The sequence below is a fragment of the Physeter macrocephalus genome, chromosome 12 (genome assembly GCF_002837175.3).
Source record: "Physeter macrocephalus isolate SW-GA chromosome 12, ASM283717v5, whole genome shotgun sequence".
Taxonomy (NCBI): domain Eukaryota; kingdom Metazoa; phylum Chordata; class Mammalia; order Artiodactyla; family Physeteridae; genus Physeter; species Physeter macrocephalus.
Window position 1 is genome coordinate 8052728 of NC_041225.1, and position 25359 is coordinate 8078086.

The window sequence follows — 25359 nt, forward strand, 5'->3', positions numbered from 1 at the left end:
AACATGTATATCTTGGTTATTTTGTGCCAGACACTGTGTTAAGCACTAGGAATTTAAACTTCTTTTCATAAGGAGCCCATCACAGAATTTAGTAATGTGTGAGAAAGAAGTAATCAAGTAAAGAAGGAAATATGGATCTTTAAGGCAAAGTAAGCAAAACAAACAAGACAAAACATTATAAAACGTATGGTATATTGAGGATAGAAAGTAGTTTACTTAAGCTAGGACAAAAAATATAATATTACAGTTCAGAAAGTGATGAGTGAGGATGCTACATTTGGTAATACAGGTGTCAAAACCTGAACTGCCTTATACTGCATACAAATGACTTTAGACTGCTTTGAGGACAATGTAAGTTTCAACATACTTTCATTTTCAACCATAAATTTGAAGAACTACGTATTTTTTTTTAATTTTAGGAGATCCATTCCTATGCTATCAGTGTAAATCATGTAATGAGGGATTGTTGGCATAAGTTCCTGTGAAATTGTTGAGATTTTTAGTAACTAAAGGCCATGATAGTATTAAAAAATAGAGGTCATTTTTGCGAACCACTAAGGAACTCATAGTTAATTAGATTATAAATTAATGGGTGAGGGTTTTCCTGGGTATGAAAACATCATTTTATTAACTTGCTTGCGTTTATTAAAATATTCAGATTGATGTATATATTTTAGAAATTTTAAATTATAGTTGGAAACTGTCATCTAAAATATTCTTCTAATCAGACAGATATTGTCATTCCATGATCCTGTCAACCATTTGAAAGTTGAAGATAGTTTAGGTGTTGTCTAGCCTTGCCTAGCCTCCCCAAATCCCTGCAGTGTCTCTTGAGGAAGCTTTTTGTTCATAAAAAAATGACTTTGATTTTTGAAGTATTTAGATAAATCTTTGCAGAAACACCTCTAGAGTGATGCTGATAAACTAAGGTTCATAAATATTCACCAATTCTGAACCAATCATCTTTTTCCAGAAACAAGCAACATCATTCAAAGATGTCTGTTTTGCTACCTCTATGTTTCATCAATATCTTGCTATCTTCACAATGGCCGGGAGAGGAATGCAATTACTTTGCTAGCCGTGGCTTGATTACTGATTTCTTTGGAACTCAAGGTTTACTAAAGACAGCTTCTTCATTTTGCTAGGCATAATACAGCACAGGAGGAGTTCTTATTTCCCTCCTGGAGTTGCAAACTCCAGAAAGTTGAAGTGAATTTATTGTAGAGATTTGACACTTCTCCAATGTTAATATATTTTCAGTCTAATTTCGTTGCACATTAGTACGTGCTTGAAATATCAACCACTCCCTTATTGTGGTTTCCAGATTTAGGTTAAATTTGCATTTCTTAGTGTTTGCTAAAGAGCGAATGCCTTATGCCATGCCAATTTTATTTATTTGGGTTTTATTTGATTTAACTAAACATGACAGCAGCACTTTCGATTAACAGCCCTAGTTGTCTAAGGCCCCACGGACAGAGAAAGGCGAACAGCAAAGTTCTCTGATGACATTCCGGATTTAACACTGAACATTTAATCGGAATTTAAATCTTTTTGGTAAAATAGTGTGTTTGTGTGTGTGTGTGTGTGTGTGTATGAATATAAAATTGAACATAAAATTATTGCCAAATATTCCAAGGGCAAAATTATTTCAAAAACTGATAATAGCTTGTATGTAAATGCTGGGAAATATCTTTTCACAATCAATTTATGCATTGCTAGAGCATGAAAGCCCTATCATACAGTAAACTTAAATGCATTCAACTCTTCTTGTTTGGGTTTTTTTAAAAGCAGATGTCAAAAAGTACACTCTCTTACAGATTAAATTTTCCAGTGCAGATAACTTAAATTTTATCATAGCTATCTGTAAGTTGGTATTTTGGAAGGTGTTTTGATTAATTTTATTTGATCAATCATTAATATTTTATTATAATTAAATAGAGTAAGGAAATTAATTCTTGATGGTATTCTGAATTTGTGCTAGTCCAAGAAACTTAATATTTGCAACTCATCAGGATGAAATAAACCATATCTTTCAAACACTGCATCAGAAAATTGGTTCAATGACTCCCGTTGAAAATAATTTTATTCCTTTATACTTACATATGAAACCAATATTGATGTTAGAGAGGAGAATAGAGGTTTCCAAGCCATCAAACCTAGCCACCTTAGATGAATACCAAGGAACAAATATTTGCATAAGAGAATAATGAAACTAATTAAGAAAAGCAAAATTTTGTCAAGCCCGAGATATAATTGAAATATGTATGTCTGTTTGTGTGCATTTAAACTAAAAATGAAAAGGTAATGAAATTGTGAAGACATAATTTAAATAGTATTCTCATCTGAAAGCGGATGGAAATATGATAAGGAAGGGCACATTATTAGATACATGTTACTTGTAATGAAGTAGTTTGTAGGTTGAGTGGTTGGTTCACCAAAATTAAATTATTAAATTAATATCTAAACAAAAATTTAAAAGGAAAGTTTTTTATTCTTAGCTCAGACAGGTAAGAAGATTAAAAAAATAAAATAAAACAAACATTGCTTCCACACTTATAACAAGGAAAAGGCTGGATGGAGTACAAATTAATAACTCTCTGGAACACATTAGAGAACTGAATTCTCAAGGCACCTAACTAAACCAAGAACTGGGAGAACCAGGCTTCTGTAGGGAGAGAAGTGATAGGAATACTTCCTTAAATTGAGCAGGTGCTGCTGGACATGAAATAGCTGGTAAGAACTGAGCTGAAATGCCTTATATTATTGTTAAAGGCCAAGTGTGGGCTATGTGAAAGTGTAAATCCCTTGGTCATTACAGATTTAGGGAATGTTCACATCACTTACTGACTTTCTCCATGATGTTGACTAGGCACTCACAAGGAAGATTGGAGAGAATCCTGAGAAATCTTCCCTTGTGATGCTAGCTACAGGAGGGGAATAGCTTAAACTGCTGAAACTTCACTGAGATTCATCTCATATTTCCCCTCTATGGAACAAAAATCTTAGTCTCCAGTAAAAGAATAATGAATATTGTCATCTTAGGGGACTGGATAACATCTGATGCTGGGGAAAAAGAAAAGGAGCCAAAAATAAATTATCTGTCTCAGAGGAGAGACATGGATAAGTGCTAAACCCACCATTACAAATGGAGAAGGGACAAAGTAATTTTGAAGCCCTTGTACATGGGACCGTTGGACATTCTGCTTGCAAAAGATTGAGGCTAAATTAGAACGTTAGAGAATAGTTTCTCTCATTGATTTCTACTTCCAGAATAATAAGAATTAGATATAATAACTGTGGATTATAATTGAGAGAGTCTCAGGAGATATATGCATTTTTAGATGCAATGAGAAAGGAAAAAAATAAAAGTGAAACGTTGAACAGAACAGACATTGAGAAAATAACTTCCAGAATCCCAATCTATACCCTAAATATCAAGTATCAAGAGAAATTTGAAATCTGTGCTACCCTAGTAACAATAGGCCAGCCCAATTCTCAATTAGATTGACATAAACCCCAACACTAAAATAATAACAGAAATCAAGAAGCATTAATCACCATGCATAAAGACTTTTTACCTCAGCCTCTACTCTTTTACACATGTCCCTCTTTCAGCCCAAAGTTAGGTGATGTAAGAAAAGGCAAGAAAAAAAAATAAACTACAGATAAACAAAGAGACCATTAGAACCTACGTGTATGACACATATGTTGAAAATATACAACAGGAAATTTAAAATAACTATGTTAAATATGTTAAGGGCCCAAACTAAACAGGTAGACAATGCATAAGATAAGCTGGGTAAAATTAAATAAAAGGTAACACAGGTGAATCCTGACTTTGATGGGCTCATCAGTAGACACAACACAATTAATGAAAGAATGTGACCCTGAAGACAGGACAATAATAATTACTGAAATATAAAAAGAAAAAGTGAAAACAATAAAAGAACATAGCTTTTAGATATTTTGGAGAAGAAATGTGTGGCAATATCTATTGGGCTAACATGTAAGTAAATGGAATCTCAGAAGAAAGGGCAAAAAAATTATTTGAAGAAATAATGGTTAAAACTTTTCCAAAAAATTAATAACAGACTAAAAAACAAAACCAAACCAAAACATCCAAGTATGTCATATTTAATATGATAAAAATTAAGACAATGAGACAGATGAAGAAAACAACCATTTAATACACAGAGGTATAACAGTAAGTATTAGAAACTTCTTTTTATAAACTATGCAATCTATAAAGAAATAGTGACATTTTTAGAATGAAAAAGGAAAAGAGAAAACTAACAAACAAATAAAACCCTGTCAACTGTGAATTTGATACCCAGTGAAATATCTCAAAAATGAAGACAAAATTTTAAAATTCTCAGATAAAAACTGACAATTTACTTCCAATAAGCCAACTCTGTAAGAAATATTGAAGAAAGATTTTTAAATAGAAAGAAGTTCTGCCTGACATAAATAAATGAAACTTTGAAAGTGGAAAAAGTGTAAAATAAAATTTATTTATATTTTTAGTTTTAATTGCTCTAAAATATAACTGGCATTTTAAGTGCAGAAAAGATGACGCAGAGGAAGACAAACATGCTATAGACCTCAGGACTGGAGTGACAACATAGCAACAGGATGTTTTATATACCCTCTCCAACCAAACAGACAACCCACACCTAGCATTTCTTATCCCCAGTTTAATAACAGATGTTGTACAGATGAGCTTCTTCCTCCCAGAGGCCAAACAGGTATCTTTCTGAAAGCATCAGCTGAGCCAGACAGCCACCTCCAAGAGGGATCTATAAGTAGATCTGCCATCAATAAGTGGCCAGAAGAAGTACATGTCCCAGCAACACCAGATAAACCAAACACACAACATAATACCACAAAAGTTCAGAAAATTAAATGGCAGTTGGAACCACAGCTCATAAATATAGGCCAAACCTACATGTTAAAGCTAATCAAGGTAAGTTGGATTTAAATTGGACCTAGCTGGGACGTCCATGTTCACCTGCCCTTAGAATCAGTGCTCCTGGTCATCAGGTAATTTACACCATTGGCTCCTCTGGTTCTTAGGCCTTCAGGTTTGAACTGGGACTATACCACTAGCTTCCCTGGGCTTCTAGCTAGCAGACAGCAGATCATAGGACTTCTCAGTCACCATAATTGTGTGAGCCAATTTCGCATAATAAATCTCTTTATATATATATGTATATATAATATTACAGCACATCATTTATGGAATCTAAACACACAGGCATACAAAACCCAATTTTTAAGGTTACAAATATACTAGGATGCTAGCCCATGACAAGGGCTGGGGATCGGACAGGTTGCAGGTAGCAGGGTTGAAGGGCAAAGGGAAAAAATGAAAGTGAGAACAAATGATAAATTGAGGGGACTTGCATGGGCCAGTGGGTGTGTTCTGTGCAATGAACAATAGTGAACAACTTACATTTGAGACCCTTTCAAAATTAAAAAAATATATATATATACATATATATGTACACATATATTTGTTCTGTTTCTCTGGAGAACTCTAATATAATAAAGATCTCTCAAAAGCTAACAGAAAAAAAGCAATTCAATAAGAAATTGGGCTAAAACATAAACAGGCATTGAAATGAAGAGGGCATATAGATGGTAAATAAGCACATGAAAAGATTTACGATATCATTAGCTATGGCGTAAATGTATATTAAAACCACAATGAAATATCACTATGCATCTATCAGAGTGGCTAAAATAAAAAATATTGACAATATATCCTGTAATGATGTGAAAAAAATGTATCACTCATACACTGCTGATGGGAATGTAAAATGGTACAGCCACTCTGGAAAACATTTTGGCAGTTTCTTATAAATTTAAACTTGCAATTACCATATTAACAAGCAATTGCATTCATGGGCATTTATCCCAGAAAATGAAAACTTATGTTCACAAAACAGTCTATACACAAATGTTCATAGCAGCTTTATTTGTAATAATCCAAAATGGGAAAAAAGTGCAGATGTCCTTCAACAGGTGAATAATTAAATAAACTGGCAAAACATACAAAGGAATACTACATACAAATATAAAAAGAGTGAAATATTGATACAGAGAAAACAGATGGATCTCTAGAAAATTATGCTAAATGAGAAAAGACAGTCTCAAAGTTTACACATTTTGTGGTTTCATTTGTAAGACATTTTTGAGATAAGAAAATATTAGAAATGGAGAAGAGATTAGTGGTTCCTAGGATTTAGGGAAATGGAGCAGGAGATAGGAAGGCAACAGGGATTCTTGTGATGATGGGACTGTTTAGTGTTTTGACTGTGATGGTAGATACACAAATTTGCACATGTTATAAAACTGTTTAAAACTAAATGCACGCACACACACACAGTTTAGTAGAAGTAAAGCTGGTGGAATCTGATTAGATTTGTAGGCTGTATCATTTCCAGTAAACTCCATGTGATATTGTACTATAGTTTTTGTAAACTTTACAATTGGATGCAACTGGGTAAAGTTTACGCAAGATTTATTTTTAAAACTGTATTCATCCACACTTGTCTAAGTAAAATTTTCATTAAAAATAAAATATTTGAATATAAAAATGAAAGACTTTTAAAAGATGCTTATTATCATTAGAAATTAAAGAAATGCAAATTAAAACTCTGATGGCATATCACTATATATACATCCTTTAATGACTAGAATTAAGAATTCTGACAATACTATTATTAAGGATGTGACACAACATATATATAATTGGCAGAAATATGTCAAAAGTTATTTGGTATTTTCTTTTAAAGCAAACAAGTAATTCTCAACTGCCTCCCAAGGGATATTTGGCAATATCTAGAGTAATTTTTGGTTGTCCCAACTGTCAAGGAGTGCCACTGGCATCTAGGTTAGTTGAGGCCAGGATGTTGCTGAACATCCTACAATGTATGGGACAGCCTCCCACAATAATCATCTGGCCCCAAATGGTGATATAGCTGAGGTTGCAAAACCCTGATTTATAATAAAAACCTATCATATGACCCAGCAATCCCACTCCTGGATATTATCCAAGAGAAATGAAAACATATGTCAACACAAGACTTATATACAAATTGTCCTATTCAGCTTTGTTCATAATAATAAGAAAATATGAAACAACCAATTTGTTCATGATCAGGTTAATGGAAAATTATGGTATAGTCATACAAAGAAATCCTACTCAGCTATAAAATAGAATAAACTGCTGATACATAAATATATGGATGAATCTCAAAAATATGCTGAAAGAAAGAAGTCAGACCCAAAGGATAGCTACTTGCCTCATTTAATTTTATGGAATTGTAGGACAAGCAAAATGAATATATAGTGACAGAAAACAAATCAGTAAATACCTTAGGTCAGAGGTGAGGCAGCTGACTACAAAGTTTGATGAAGTAACTTTTTTGAATTAATGTTTTAACTTCTCCATGAGGTTTTTCTGAATCCCACTAGGGTGAAGGACTGTCCTGCATGTTGGTCTAATAGAACCATGCTATGCATGCTATTTATAATTTTGCCTATTTCAAGCTCCAAATCTCTTTATTTTCATTTGGATTGTTTTTCTTATTTTGCTCTTCGTTTCCTCCCTGCTGTGCTCCTTGAATTCATAGATTATATATTTAGACAACTTAACCCTCAAAACCTTCAACATAATCAGCACTCAATAAATTTTAATTCAATGGGTAATGAAAGAATTATACAGGTGAGATGACAGACCCTCAAAACTAATTAACTGACTCTCTGAATCCCACTTTTGTGGTTGAATAACTATTTTTTTATTTAAACTATTTACTTTTTGTAGTTTATTGTTCTCATTATAAAATGAGAGTCATGGAGGAAATAATATTAAATATCAACTGTCTTTTTAGTCAGTAATATACACTCAAAGGGTAAGGTTACAAAATTAAGCATTTTCCACAAAACATCTAATAGACTTACTGTTCTGTGGATCATAATTTTGAAATGTAGAGATAGAAGTTAGGAAAAGTAGACATATATTGGTATTTTCTTTGTGCCAGGAACAATACTAAGGGCTTTGTATACATTTTCTTACTTAAATCCATCAAGATCCCTGAGAAAAATGTTGTTTCCTCCATTTTTGAGATAATGAAATTGAAGCCTAGTGAAAAATTGAAAATAATCACAAAGGGGAAACTAAGGGCTTTGTATACATTTTCTTACTTAAATCCATCAAGATCCCTGAGAAAAATGTTGTTTCCTCCATTTTTGAGATAATGAAATTGAAGCCTAGTGAAAAATTGAAAATAATCACAAATAAAGGGGAAACCATGATTTGACTCTAAATATGCTTTATTTTAGTATTTATGTTTATTCTATTTTATTCTAACTTCAATGCCAGCAAAATTAGTATAGTAAATATTTGTAAAAGAAATATTTGGATGTTTCCACAATTTTGTAAATGCTCCTTTGAGATTTCCCATAAAATTCTAGTTTTAAAAGATGTGTACTTCAGAAGACATTGACCTATGGAAAGGGCTTTAAGTTCTTTTTGTCTCATAGTCATCAAAACTTTTAACATAAAGCCATCTCTATTCCTTTGTTGAAGATGGTTCCCAAAACTTCTATTCATATGTCTTTATTGACTAACCCATTTAACACTAAGCACTTGATATTGCATTATCTTAGCCTACATTTATCACCACTCCTGGATTAACACCTGCTCTCCTTAATGGAACAATAACTTCCTCACTGATAGGCTCTATCACTTCTTGCTAAGTAAATATTGACCCACAATATTTACTGGAGAGATTCAAGACATGATCAATTTGTACAACAGATCTAAATTACAATAAAGCAATAAATATTATGAATTTTTTCTTGTTTATGAAATACTAGTGATTTCAGCAATTCTCAGAACAAAGATGTTCATTGCATGTTTGATGAAGAGAATCCTAAGAAACAAATCCCAAGTACAATATTCCTCCTTACTATTTACAATCTGCCTCTATCCTGTCACACTGATATAAGTAACCTGAGTTATCTACAAGATTTGTTTCTCACATGTGAAATTTGGGGTGAGGTTGAGCTTTTAAGAACTTACCAGGGTCAATTTGTAAGCAAGTGATTCTCTCTAGTGCTGATTTTGCAAGCAAAATATAAACTTCTCTACTTCTATGGTGCTTTGAGGTCATGCCACTAAAAATTCATGTGGGAAGTCCAAGATGAAAAAAACAAGAACAGGGAAAGAAATGAATTGCAATAAAAAATTGGCAGAGTAATAAATAGGCAGGGCAGATCAGACTTCATTTTACATAAATAACTTTGCCAAAGGTGTTTTCAAAGTGTAGATATTTGTCCCTGCATTACTTGTGGTGATGCATCTCCCTTTGAGTTTTGACTTCTTGTAGCAGAGACAAAGAAATAATATATTTTTTTCCAGGACAAATAATGAAGATTCATCCCCTACATTTTCAAAGTAGATAAAGACAAACTATGCATCTTTCATGTTTTATAGAAAATACATCTCAAAATAGGTGTAGGAATGCTTCCCTAAACTTGAGACAGTGTGTATGAAGTTACCCTTTATCAGAATCAAGACATTCCATATTCATAAATATTAGAGTAATAAAAAGAAACAATGCAAATTCACATTTAATAAAATAAAACCTGTTCTTTCCTGTCCTAGTTAGCTACAATTACATACTCCAGGTTTTTTCTAAGAGGAATCCTGGAGACAACATTTTCCTTTCAGCCCACCACACCTAACGAGGAATAAATTCTCCACATCTGATATAACTTTCTAATATATATATATATTTTAAATTTCTACTCCCTTTGTGATTACATCAAACTCTTTAGCTCTTTCCTGAAATATTACACCATCTCGCTACATAAATTACTTCCTTCTTTCCATTCTAACTTAGATGCATATATAGGTATTATATTTTGATTATAGAAGCAATAAAATATCTCCACAACTTCACATCTTCCAGTGCCTTTTCAAGGGCTTCAGAATAATGACCAAAATCTTAGCATTCTGCATAGCTTGTTCTTAAAACCCAGTCCATTCATACAATCTTACTCTATGCGTCCATAGTTTAGTCTCAGTGAATTATTGCTTTCCTCCTTACTAATTCCTCACTGAATTATTCTTCCCCACTCTGTGTAGTTCTACAAAGGCAAACTTACTCAGCTTTTTGGCACAGTTAAAAATACTACATTAATTTGCTTATTCTTTTAGTAATTTGGAGCAGGAATTTTAAAGAATTATTACTCTTGGCCTGGAATTGTGAGGAAGTATTAGGACTGAGGATATGTGCTCCACTTGTCCTACATTTTAAGTCAAATAAACCAAGACCAGGTGGTATCGGTCTTTCTCTCCAAGGTATATAGGGATTTGATAATTCAGGCACCAGTCCTTATCTTCAGTCCCACATCCAATTTCTAAGGAGAACAGATCTGTCTTTTGCAGGAATACAGTGGTTGGTTATTCTCTCTTTTCATACCTTTTTCTCAAAGATAATGGTACCCATCCTCCTGGATACCAAGGGACTCTAAACAGAATCACAATTAAAACTGAAGAGTGGGCTTCCCTGGTGGCGCAGTGGTTGCGCGTCCGCCTGCCGATGCAGGGGAACCGGGTTCGCGCCCCGGTCTGGGAGGATCCCACATGCAGCGGAGCGGCTGGGCCCGTGAGCCATGGCCGCTGAGCCTGCGCGTCCGGAGCCTGTGCTCCGCAACGGGAGAGGCCACAACAGTGAGAGGCCCACGTACCACAAAAAAAAAAAAAAACAAAAAAAAAAACTGAAGAGTATCTGAAAATTAGGAGGGCTTTCATTTTATGACTCAGTTGGACAATGCTCAGCCAGGAGACCTGTTGATTCAATGTACTTTTTAGAACAGGAAACAGAGTTTCTGAAGAGAGATAACTATTGGGGCTCTGCAGGACTGTAAGGCAGCAGCATGATGTGCGGATAGCCATAGGGGCTTGCTCAGGAGTGAGCCCTTTGTCTTCAGGACTCTTCGAATTTCCACCACTCCACTGCCAAATCCACATCAGGTACAAAAATTACATTAGAGTGCAGCAATCACCTCCAAGGGGAGAAATGATCCCTAACATTCCAGCATGATAGCTCTGTGTCTTTTGTCCTTTTCCTTATTTTGCCCCAAGAACACCCCTGCTGTAGCTTGCACCATGGGAAACAGAGAAAAATATTTTGAATTGTGTATAAAATCACAGTTCTGAACACAATCAGAAAATACTTTTAGGAACCACAATGAGACTATTTATTATTTAGAAATGGCTAAAACCATAAAGATACTGAGAAGGTAATAACTAAGTAGATGGAAGTGGGTCTGGGTGAGATAAATTGGGGACACTGTTTTTGAAAAATAAAAACATTTACTGTTTATAACCCAGTGAGTTCATTATCTGCACACTGGTTCCAAATTAGTTTACCAAGAAATATTTGTTGAGCAGTTACCATGTACTGGACACTGATACAGCCCCAGGAACAAAGCATGGGATAAGACAGAGAAGACCACTTATCCTGAGCTTGCAGGCTGATAGACATTTCCTCATCAGTATAGGCTTCTCTCATGCCCACCGCAGGACAGAATTAATTCCTCCACTTTCTGATATTTCAAACCACATCTACATACGATATAAGGCAAATGGTATTTTTTTAAAGTTTCAAACCCTTGTAATTCTTCTTTATTTTAAAGATTCTCTCAATCCAGTGAGGGACAGATTTGTTCCATATATGATTATAAGACTGAAAGTTGAAATGATTGTCATACTGAGTGAAGTAAATCAGATGGAGAGACAAATATCATATGATATCACTTATATGTGATATCTAAAAAAAAGGGTACAAATGAACTTATTTACAAAACAGAAATAGAGTAACAGATGTAGAAAAAAACCTATGGTTACCATGGGGGAAATGGAGGGAGGGATAAACTGGGAGATTGGGATTGACATATACACACTACTAAATATAAAATAGATAACTAATAAGGACCTACTGTATATCATAGGGGAACTCTACTCAATACTCTGTAATGACCTATATGGGAAAAGAATCTAAAATAGTGGATATATGTATATGTATAACATTCACTTTGCTGTACAGCAGAAACTAACACAATATTGTAAAGCAACTATACTCCAATAAAAATCAATTTAAGGGCCTCCCTGGTGGCGCAGTGGTTAAGAATCCGCCTGCCAATGCAGGGGTCACAGGTTCGAGCCCTGGTCCGGGAAGATCCTACATACCGCAGAGCAACTAAGCCCGTGTGCCACAACTAAAAAGCCTGTGCTCTAGAGCCCGTGTGCCACAACTGCTGAAGCCTGTGTGCCTAGAGACCATGCTCCACAAGAGAAGCCACCAAAATGAGAAGCCTGCACACCACAGCGAAGAATAACCCCTGCCCCTGCTCGCTGCAACTAGGGAAAGCCAGTGCACAGCAACCAAGACCCAATGCAGCCAAAATTAAATAAATACATTTACTTTAAAAAAAATCAATTTAAAATAAATAATTAGATCCCTTACTATGTAAAAAAAAAAAGGAAAATGGGTTCAGGGTCAATTCTTGTATCTCCGAAATATGTGACTTGGAAAATTAAGTGATTTGAATTCTTGTCTCCTAGATGAAAATAATAACATCCTCCAAGATTTTTGTTATATATATATATATACACAACATAGATTATGTGTACATATAATATACATTAAATTATATATATTCAATATATATAATATAAAACCCCTGATGTACAGTACTTGTTCACTAATGACTAATCCTTTTCCATGTGTCTTTCATTTGTTTATCTCCTGTATCCAAATCATTCAAATAAAATTTTGGCATATGCTAATATCATCCTATATTCTTCAAATAGTGTTCCTATACTCATTTTTATTAATTTACCTTCTTTCAAAGGTTCCCTTTGTTCCCTTCATCATTTTTCACAAGGCTTATCTTATTCTCAGTTTAGGTTTTGCAGTCAGAGCCCTTAGATACTCATACAAATCTTATGTCTTTCTCTACCACTATGTGATTCTCAATTTGTCTTATACACTACTCAGTTTAATAACCAAACTTAGCAGAGGCATTTTTAAGCTATCTGGCTGGGATTGTAGTTGTTCTTTTTTTTTCTATGTATCTGTTATTTACATTTCTGTAGTCATATTCACAGTTGTAAAACTTACCATCTTCTTGGAGATACATTCCTTATTTAAGTCTGATAAGGTCTGTGTGTATCTATTTAGATATTGAAAGTCTATTTTTCTAAAGCCAAAAACAGAGGAAGGCCCGCATACCACCAAAAAAAAAAAAAAAAAAAAAAATGTTATGAATAGTGAAAGGACAAGATGACTTTTTAAAAGTCTATTTTTCTAAAGCCAAAATGTTTATCTGAATTAAATCCAGTTTAAAAAATGTTATGAATAGTGAAAGGACAAGATGACTTTTTGCAAAGTTTGAACATTGCTAAATTTTTCTTCCTAGTCAATAAGAATTAAGCCTCTTTCTCCACTTAATAATTATAAAGGATTGCCATTCATGTCAGAGCAAGGAATTCTTTTCTACAGAAGTAGAGAGAGAGAGAAAGAAAGAGAGTGGGGTCTGTTATATTTGTTATAGGAATTGGTTCTCATAGTTCTGGAGGCCAAGAAGTCCCATGATCTGCTGTCTATAAGCCGGAGAACCAGTGATGTAATTAAGTCCAAAAGTGAAGGTCTGAGAATCAGGGTGCCAATCTGAGTCAGAAAGCCCAAGATCCAGGAGTACCACCAACATCCAAGGGCAGATATGGCAGCTGAAGCAGAGCAGGTGAATTTGCCCTTCCTCCACATTTTCCTTCTATTCAAACCCTGAACTGTTTGGATGATACTCACCCTTCTTGGTGAGAGCAAATTGTCTTTATTAGTCTCCAGATTCAAATGCTAATCTCTTTTGGAAACACCCTCACAGAGGCACTTAGATGCCGCGGAGCGGCTGGGCCCGTGAGCCATGGCCGCTGAGCCTGCGCGTCCGGAGCCTGTGCTCCGCAACGGGAGAGGCCACAACAGAGGAAGGCCCGCATACCACCAAAAAAAAAAAAAAAAAAAAAAATGTTATGAATAGTGAAAGGACAAGATGACTTTTTAAATTTTTCTTCCTAGTCAATAAGAATTAAGCCTCTTTCTCCACTTAATAATTATAAAGGATTGCCATTCATGTCAGAGCAAGGAATTCTTTTCTACAGAAGTAGAGAGAGAGAGAAAGAAAGAGAGTGGGGTCTGTTATATTTGTTATAGGAATTGGTTCTCATAGTTCTGGAGGCCAAGAAGTCCCATGATCTGCTGTCTATAAGCCGGAGAACCAGTGATGTAATTAAGTCCAAAAGTGAAGGTCTGAGAATCAGGGTGCCAATCTGAGTCAGAAAGCCCAAGATCCAGGAGTACCACCAACATCCAAGGGCAGATATGGCAGCTGAAGCAGAGCAGGTGAATTTGCCCTTCCTCCACATTTTCCTTCTATTCAAACCCTGAACTGTTTGGATGATACTCACCCTTCTTGGTGAGAGCAAATTGTCTTTATTAGTCTCCAGATTCAAATGCTAATCTCTTTTGGAAACACCCTCACAGAGGCACTTAGAAACTGGGCATGCCTTAGTACAGTAAAGTTGACACATAAAATTACCTATCACACTCTATGAGAAGGAATATAACAGAGAGATTAAATGCATCAAAACTTTGGAGTCAGACAGACATGGTTCTGTTTCTAGGTTTTGTCATTTATTAGCTGTGTCATGTAAAAAATGTATTTACCCTCAGTTTACTAATTTGTGAAATAGAAATAATAATCGTGCTTATCTAAAAAAGACTGGAAGAGATCTATGCACATTGTCTGACAATACTGTTATAATAATTAGGTACCTTATATACATTATCATATTTACTCCTAATAATAGCTAGATAAGTTAGATATTATTATCTTTCCCATTATATATAATAGAAAAGTGATTTTCAAAGAATTCAGACAACTTGTAAATATTCAGTGTGAGTTAGTAGCAGATACAGAATTACATTTCAGTTCTATTTCAATTTAATTTCTAGGTCCATTTATTCCTATTATAAATCCATAAAAGAAGCTTACAGGAAAATATCTTTGTTTCTCTAAAATGAATTAATATTTAAGTATGAAAATTCAAGCACCAATAATAGATTAGTGGGAAAGAATTCTTCTGGTGTTTCTTATACTGTTAATGTAAGAGTACGCCTGATAGAGTCTGGTATGACAGGCATTTCCCAGAGATAATCTTATTATCCACCTTCCCCTGTATCATTCCTTAAGGTTCTGTTCTATGAGGTTAATTAATGTGATAATCATCTCTATCAATATTATTCACAAATTAATTTTGTACCTATACAAGCTATTGTATTTATACAATGTTGGTCTTAAAAACATGAGCTACTGGTAAGATCAGGTTTTATGTAAGTCATGGAGAGGGTGCATTTGGGAAGGACCTTTGACCCCTTGTAAATCATATTATATAGGTGTCTACATTTTCTTTTTATTTTTGTATTATTGTTTTTATTTTTTGTCTGTTCCACGTGTTGTGTGGGACTTTAGTTCCCCTACCAGGGATTGAACCAGCGTCCCCTGCATTGGAAGCATGGAGTCTTAACCACTGGACCGCCAGGGAAGTTCAGGTGTCAACATTTTCTACTTACATATAAGAGTTACCCAAAGCAGAAGATTTTGCATTATTAATGAAGAAACATATTACTAGCATTCACTCTTAGTAGACAATCTACCACGGCTTAAAACACAATTGTATGCAATTTAAATTAAAAATTTAAGTTATGAAGTTTTTCTTAAACAGACTGAAGACTTGGGTAGGGATTCAAGGAACTTGGTTTTGAGTCTCTGGTCTATTAGCAAATCTCTATAAAAGTTTAGGCAAATCACTCCTCTCTGCAAATAAGTTTATTTCCAAATGGGGAGCCCAGATGTTTCTAGCCTCTTTCATTAAAAGATAATGATCCATTATTTACCAAGAACAATATCCATTAATCATTTCCTACTTTATTGTAATTTCTAATTTTATTTCATTCCTGCCTTAAAGATTTCCATTACTAGCAAAAAAAAAAAAAAAAAAAAGTAACTATTTCTATATCATCTTTCTTCAGGTGCTTGAAATGGGTGGTTGTCACTTCCTCAAACTCAAAAATCACTTGATTCTTCTCAGAAACAAAGAACAGAGTATGTAAAATTTTATTCTCAGATTTAAAAACCAAATTAATTTTGTTTAAGAAATATTTTATCACATTATAAATCATCAAGCATTATATACATATATGTATATATAAATATAGTAGAAAAACAAATAAAACATAATCTTATTTTAATAATAATTATATAATAATATTATTATTGTTATATTAAGCACCTGAATAGTTAGTTTCCCGGCATATATTCTTCTTTCTAGGGAATAGCTTCCAAATTTTCTAAAATGTGATTTTCTTATGTTAAAAACCATCACAATGCTGTTATCATTTTCTCTGAATGAGTCTATAATTCTGAAAATATTCATGTATTATATTAACAGCAATTGCAGATCAGATCCTTCAATTTTGTTTCTTCTGCAGCACAGTTAGGGGTAGTAGAGGGTTTTTAAATAAAAACTTTCTTTACATTCTCCTTACTAGTTTAAGTTATTCAAAATAATTTATTTTAAAACTGCGGTAAAAACTTCATTCTGTTCATTTCAGCATTTTAGATGGAACTGAGTTTGCCAGGTAGCAGATTAAATTACCCATTGAATTACAATAGTCTAAAGATGTCAACTGCTGGATGAGATTTTTTTCTCAGCCCAGATTTTTAGTAAACAATATCTGTTATGATATTATTTTCCCTTCTTAACATTGCTCAGTCACTTTTCCTTTTCATATAATAAAGTAAAATAAATAGTCATATATGTTAGTTTTAGGAAAGACTCTAAGAGTTATCTAGTTCAATGATTTTTTAATTTTATTTTATATGTTGGTAAAATGCACAACTCCAGGGGTAAATAATCAGTCTCAAGATCACAGAGTGAATTTGCTTTTTAGTTATGACTCTGACTCCAGTGAAGATACTCAGATTTCTATTTTGGGATCAGATCCTCATCTTCAAAACTTTCACATTCATTAGTGTTAACTGACCTACAACCATAAAGTAGACTCAAACAATTTAGAGTATTTTCCAAAAAGCTAATGCCAACAACATATTTTCTTATAAACCCTTAGTTTCTGGTGAACTAAACTCATGGGAAACCTCCTTTCACCCTGTTGTGGACAATTGAAACTTTTTCTGACCTATAATATAGAAGTTTGACTTCTATCTTCTGTTGAAAAGATGTCTTTATGCTCATGAAGTTAGAATTATTTCTCATACTTCCAGTGGATTCCAAGAGCAGTTCCTATTTGAATTCCTCACAAAAGCAGTGAGCATAAGAGGGTATGTTCATAAATATATCATTGTTTTAGCTGTACCTTAAATAATAAATATGCTTGGTTTGGTGACTTTTGGTTTCTAAACATGAGGCCCACTTTTTCCATTATAAAACAGCTTTAAAAATATTATTTTTATTTTTTTCTCGTAGTATTCATCTCTAATTACCTATGACTTAAGAGTGTCCAGTTTAAACTGATAAAAAGAGAGCAAACAAATTTAAATTAAATCTGAATTTTAGGCTCATGACAGGTGTTCTAAAAATGTCCCATGACAGGTGTTCAAAACTGCTTCCTATATTCAGTCATAGGAATCATCTGCATCTTCACATAGCTTATGGGGAATTTCTGTGCATATAGTTATTGTGTGAGGTATTAGTAGATGTTGATATTGGAAACTCAACAGATTCTGTGCTGGTTTCAGAACTCAGACTTTCTGTTAGACTATAGCAAAGTGAATATATTTTCTTATATGTGCATTTTTAAAGTGATGTTAAGAATATTGATTTTTCTTGTATGAGAATTTTAGGAGTAAAGTTGTATATGGCAGAATGAGTATTTAATAATAAGAATTAATTAAAATTAATTAATTATAATTAGCTCCTACTATTTGTAATAAAGAACAAAATATCACTGAAACTTTGTTGCTATATAAGTGAATAAACTATGATTAAATTCATGTGTGTTTCATAAGAGGTAAATGAAAAAACTTAAAATACTTATATCAATAATCAATACCTGATCTATATGTGCATGCATGTGCATGTCTGTCTGTATTTATACATGTGTGTGTAAAATATATTATAAATATTATGATATATATATATTATATGCCTTGTATATGCATGCTGAATAATATTATTATTCTTGTATATGCAAGCATATACAAGAATGCTAAGTGGTGCAAGGACCTTTCAGAATTACAAATAGCTCTTTGAAGTAGAACTGTTAAGAAAATTTGGTAAAGTTATTTGAGCAGTATTACTATTCAAAAAGCAAATAAAGAAAAACAGGGTGATTTAAAAGTAAGAATGTAATTTATAGACAGCATTCAAAAAGATAAAAGGAAAGTCTGGATTGAATATCCTAGATAAGGACTTATGTTAGAAGCCATGTTTAAGGAAGAAGAAATTCATTATTTGACAATATTAAAAGATTTTAGTGGATGTAAAGGAATGTCAATCTCATTTATTCAGTTAATGAGTACAGTTTCACCAATTATTCAGACTAGAAGTAAAATTCACCTATGGCTTCCACTAAGCAAATGGTTCAAACCAGTATTTATGAAGGATTTGGTTATACTGTTTGTCCTCTGTTAAATCCTGCAATGGCAAACAAACTAATGACCAAGTTTCAATTCAGATCTACCCTCGCAAGAAATGGCCCATAATACACCAAACAATAAAAACTAATCCAACGGGACTCTGCTCCAACACTATACGCAGCTTCGGTTCTGATATGCAGGTACCCATTCTTCACAAATTGTTCAATATTATAAATATCATTCTTGTTATCCCCAACCTATAATATTTCCTTCAAATATGGCATGAAAGAAAAAAATGAAGGAAGGACAAAGTTACATTACTAGCAATAGTGAGAGTCATCCTGCTTCAGTTATGTCTAGGAAATGTGCTCAGTGAGTCATTAAGTCTGTTCTCCCAGCAAACACGCATCATTGAAAGAAGGAGAAAGAGGAGGAGGAGAAGGAAGAGACAGAGTAGACAGACAGGCAGGTGGGTGATATGGATTGTTGAGCCTTCCCAACAATAATAACTCTTGAGTTGGAGAAATATTACTTTAAAAACCTTGTAAAATATGCATCTCAAATTTCATCCCATTATCTTCCAGATTATTATTTTTTGCCTACCATCAGTCAATTGGCCCTGGAGTTATGAATATTTTTCATATATTATCAAAACACTCTCAAAGACATGGGAAAGGTTATTAGAAACTTAATGAGAGAACTATAACTTTAAATAATATTTATTTTAAATTTTCACAAAGAAAAAGACACAATGAAATGCACCAGTTGTTATAAACAAAGAAATGAAAATTATAAAGCACAGGACTTTTGGAAATTCATTAATTCAGACCTCATGGCAACAGGACTAAATATACCCTTTCAGTATTTATGTATAAGGGTATTGCTATGTTGATTTTTGGCATAAACAGCTTTGATGGACTATGTCAGGGATAATAAATTAGGAGTTAAACTCCTGAAGAGAACAAATGACTTCCATTTGCAGAATTATAGACTTATAAAATGTTATACTACTTAATTAGCACCCAGTCCATATTCCAAATTTTACAAGTGAATAAAATGAATGAAACCCAGAGAAGAGAACTAACTTACTCATTGTCCAGTATGCAGTGTTACTTTAATGGTACATATTTACTTGCAATATGCCATTTGAGTTTTAGAAATAACTCAGGCATACATTATTAGTTGTGTCATTTTGAGTATACGCCTTGGGTGCTTATCAAATCAGAGGATTTCCTTGATTGGGTTACGTTAAATTTTCCCAGTGAGAATTATTTCTAATTAAAAAAAGCCTATCACAACCTCAGTTTTAAGTCTTTAGTGTGATCTATCTATATATAAATGCATTTATAATATATATGCACACATATATATGATCATATTTAGAAATCTAAATTATGGGATTATTGGACACAGAAGTTTTCAGTTATGTTCAGTGTGAGGAAGGGCTGCTGTAGTTGTTTACGGAACCTCTCTCTGGACAAGATGATAGGCAGAGATGACAAGTAACCATAATTCTTTTCTTCATATGAAATGGCTTTAATTGGAAAGCACTCTTCTAGAGTTTAGTAATAATTTTGAGAAGACACCTAAAAAGAGATTTTTATGGAGATAGTTCACAGTAACTTTGCAAGTATCACAGTTTTACTTAGTTCTCTCATGTAAAATTTAGTTCGTTTTTAGAGGAAAAAAATGCACATTAATTAGTTGAGACCTATTTGAGAACAGTAGCTAGCATTCACAAAATGTCATTTCAATCTTCTTTTCCTACTAGAGGGGGGAAAAAAATAAATGTGTGGTGAGTTTAGTTAAAAGGTGCTAAACCTGTTAAAGGGAATTGAGATAAGCATCTCTTGGAGGAAAAGAAATGCAATTTAACCATCCTTTCCTTCAGTGTTCTCATTTGTAAATATAACGGTAAGAAAATTCATGTTTTAGGACAATTTAATATATCAAAGGTTATATTGGCCTTAATGATTTAGAAAATTATTGGAGCACAATAAATGCTTACAAATAATTAATAGTGCTATTAATTCATAATGCCATATCCATTAATTAATTGATTCTTATGTTGTATAGCATGTTATTATATGTATTTGTTAAGATAATAAAGATGTATCACTTAATATATAGTATATAATTCAGTTGACATACTCGTTTAAAATATCTTCCTATATTTATTTCTTCTCATTTATCCTTGATTAGACAGTATAATAAAGTGTTTAGAAGTGTAAGTTCTATATTAGTGTCCTTGTGGTAAAATACTTCTCCATCACTAACTCTATGATTGCAGACCTTACAAGCCTCCCTATGCCTGGAATTCCTCATCTGTAAATTGGTGGAAAAAAAGGAATAAAACAAACCAAAAAAAAAAAAAAAAAGAGAGAACTATGTAGTAGACTTTGATGTGCTTCTTTGACAATTAGTTAATACATTAATGTATTTAGAATAAAATCTGTCCTTTATGCATTCAACAGATCTGCCTTATTTACTTATTACATTTATTTGTAGTGATGATTTTTATCAACAGAAAAAAAGAAAAATCTTTAATGTCAGAAAGAGAGTTTGAAATTTGAGGAAGAAATCGGACCATAAGATCAATTCTACGTGCAGAATGAAAGTTGACATAATGGTGAGGCACTGCGCAAATGTCATGGAACCTAAATTCTAGGACTGCTTCTTGTTTGTGTTTTTAGACAAAGATTAGGATTGATGTAGAAATTGTACTGTATATAAAACCTAAAGGTCTCCTAGTGTTTACAATAGTTTAAGTATACAGAAAGGATATTGACTATCCTTATTAATAAAGCATGCTCAATATATCTGTCTCTGATTTTTATGTTTACTTATTTACATACTGTCTTAATCCAAAAACACATTTAAGATGACTTGCAGGGATCTATAAGCTATATTACAATAAACTGAATGAAGATTATAAAGGCAGAAGAAAGTCAAGGTCTAAAGTCATAAACTTCAGCCCAGGGGGGTAGAAAATGTGAAAAACATATCATAGTGTCCTCTCTACTACCTAGAGGTGGACTACACATTTGCCTTTAAATGATACAAATTCTGTCAAAAACAAAAATGGAATCCTTGAAGATTCAAATGTCTTCATAAGAAGATCATGCCCATATCACAGGAACACAAATGTTCTGAACTTGAAGGCCATTTTTTGTAAGGTGAGGTTTGTCAGCAGTTTAAGTTTTTACTGCTGTTGTGTATGGGATGTATTCTTTAATTATGCTTTCCAATTTTTTCTGAAAATAAATATCCAATTTTTATGATTCAATAAGATTTTTATATTATGATAAGATTTAACTTTTCAAGATATGTTACTTTATTACTTGTAAATTAAGATATGTTATTTCCACTTTACCAATGACTATACTACTTATTCTTCTTGCCAAATTTTATTTCTAGTCCTTCTAGAACAATGCTAAATATTAATAGAAAAGATGGACATTTTTGCTTCACTTTTTACTACATCAGTGATTTTTTTATTGCTTCAAATTTAAAACATTATTCTAGAGTTGGCTTTATGTGTAGGTATTCATGTAAAATATAGTATCCCTCTATTCTTATTATTCTGTATCATTTTTTGCATTTGTTGTACTGATCAAGGACCAGATGAATCTACACTTCATTAAAGGTCTCATGTATCCTTACCATCAATGAATGGTTTTGTTGTTATTTTTATTGCATATTTACAGCAGTTTAATATTTAAGTGTACCAAAATTGATAACAAATATTTTTAAGTTTTAGTCACACATCAAATTAATGTTAACTATAGTTCATTTGTATTGACCGTAAGACAGTAAATTTTATATATATATATGGTTCTGACTTCCTATGTAATCCTGGTTTCAACATCACATGTAGATTATCATTCTAGAATCTCCATAAATGAGGTTACTGTAATCTGTCTGAATAAGGTAGTCATCTCAGGCAGGACTAAACAAAAGTCAGTTAAAGGCACTTGACTCCAAAGAGAGAACCTAAAAATATGTATGAGCCTTAGACAGTGATAAATATCTCCCCAGAGCTCAATGATTGCCTGGATCCTTTTCTTCTGTGGAGAAAAGAGACACCAAAGTAAGTAGGCATGTGACACCATTTCCACTTTGACCAGCTGGGAAATCTTGAAGTGGAGAAAAGTCAGTGAATTCCTGCATCAAAACCAGTGTTAAAAATATAGACATACCTCAAAGATATGGCAAGTTCAGTTCAGGAGCACTGCAATAAAACCAATATCAGACTTTTTTTAGTTTTTCAGTGCATATAAAAGTTATGCTTACACTATACTGTAGTCCATTAAGCGTGCAGGAGCATTATGTCTAAAAATATAATGTAAATAGCTTAATTAAAAAGTAAAAATGCTAAAAATCATCTGAGACTTCATCTAGTCAAAATTTTTTGCAATAGTAATATCAAGATCACTGATCACAGACCACCACAATAAATACAATCATAAAGAAAAAGTTTGAAATATTGTAAGAATTGCCAAAATGTGACACAAGAACCTGAAGTGAGCAAATGCTTTTGAAAAAATGGTACCAATAAACTTGCTCAATGCCAGGTTACCACAAACCTTTTATTTGTAAAAAAGGCAGCATCTTAAAAACCCAATAAAGCAAAGCATAATAAAACAAGGTATGCCTGTAAATAAATGTATGTAATAAAATAATAGTGGGTGGTCTCTAAGTTAATTTAATTTAGAAAGTTGAAGAAAACACTGTAAGAAATACTGATAGATGTGTTTTACAAACCATCTAAAAACATGAATTTTTACATTTGAGATAATATATGATTGGAGACTGACATAATCCAGGTGGTGGACTAGGAAACCCTGGCTCTTGTTTCGTCATAGAGTCACTGATATAATAATGATTTTGAGAGCAAAATAACTTGAAAGGAATTTTAGAATGCAGATAAGAAGTCAAATAAAGGGAGCACAAACTGAGAGTAGTTTGTATGGGTAAGAAGAGCAATTTTGATTTACTCACATCAGTCCCCCCTTCAAACCAGCTTACCTCAGCACCAAGAAGATTGTGTCAGCCTATAATTTCTTTCATGGGAAGAAAAGTGAGATTGGTGTGTGCATATGCTTGCCTGGGCCTCCTGCCCTCTCAGGCACATTCCATCAAGTTGGTTTCTCTCTCACCTCATACAAAACACTGCACAGTCTGCAAGGGTCCAGTCCTCTGGGACAGCAAAGAACAAAGAAAAAGGGAGGACATCCTCTTACAGCCAGTGCTGCTCTATGAGTTTGGAATATGGCACATAACTGAGGCTTTTTCCTCCGCAAGAGTGGGAATTTGTAAAGAGGGACTTATCCCCAGCATTTCAGAGTGTCTCCATGGAGCCAGTTCCTGTCTTGCCTCATACCGAGAGTGCTGAACAATCTGCAGTCTCGGCCTTGGGACAGCTAGGAATAAAGGAAAAGGGAGGGCATCGTCTTACAGCCAGCACTGATTTGCAAGACTGTGAAAAGGTGCAGAACAAAAGTCTACATTTTCAAATGTGCAGATATGAAGCAGATATACAAGGAAAACATGAAAAATCTAAAAAGTATGATATAATCAATGGAAGTAAAAACCTGAAAGAATTAAAGATCTGTGACTTGCCTGATAAGAATTTAAAATAATTGTCTTTAAAAAGTTTAGTGAGTTATGAAAGAACATGGACAGATAACTAAACAAAATTCAGCAAAGAGTAAATGAACAAAATGAGAAAATCAGCAAACAAATAAAAAAATGTTAAAGATCCAAAAAAAAAATATTAGAGCTGAAGAATACAATAACTGAACTGAAAAATATTCCTATTATGTATAAGAAATATACTCAACAAGCCATTAAGATCCATTCTTCCAGCAGACACAAACCATTGAAAGAAGGAGGACTAGGACTCCATGATTTCACTGCCGTGGGCCCCAGTTTGATCCATGGTTGGGGAACTAAGAGATCCCACAAGCTGCGTGGCATGGAAAAAAATAAATAAATAAAGGAGGAAGAGAAGGTGGAGGAGGAGGAAGAGGATGGAGGGACAGAAAATAATCCCATTTACAATAGTATCAAAAACAATAAAAGATTTAGGAATATATTTAATCAAGGAAATGGAAGATTTATACAGTGAAATCTATAAACTATTGATGAAAGAAAATGAAGAATACATAAATATAGGAAAGATATGCTATGTTTATGGTTTGGAAGACTTAATATTGTTAAAATGTCCATATTACTCAAAATACTCTACAGATTCAATGCAAACTCTATTATTATTCCATTGTGATTTTTCACAGAAATAGAAAAACAATCCTAAACTTCATATAAAACCAGAAAGACCCCAAACAGCCAAAGCAATTTTGAGCAAGAACAGCAAGCTGGAGGCATCACAAAGTTACATTTCAAAATATATTACAAGGCTACAGTAGTCAAAAAAGTATGGTACTGGCATCAAAATAGACATATGGAATGACAGTGGAACAGAATTGAGAGTCCAGAAATAAATCTATGTGTTTGTGTTTAGCTGATTTTTTACAAAGATACCAAGAACACGCAATGGGGAAAGGATAATCTCTTCAATAAATGGTGTTGTGAAAACTGAATATCCACATGCAGAAAAATGAAATC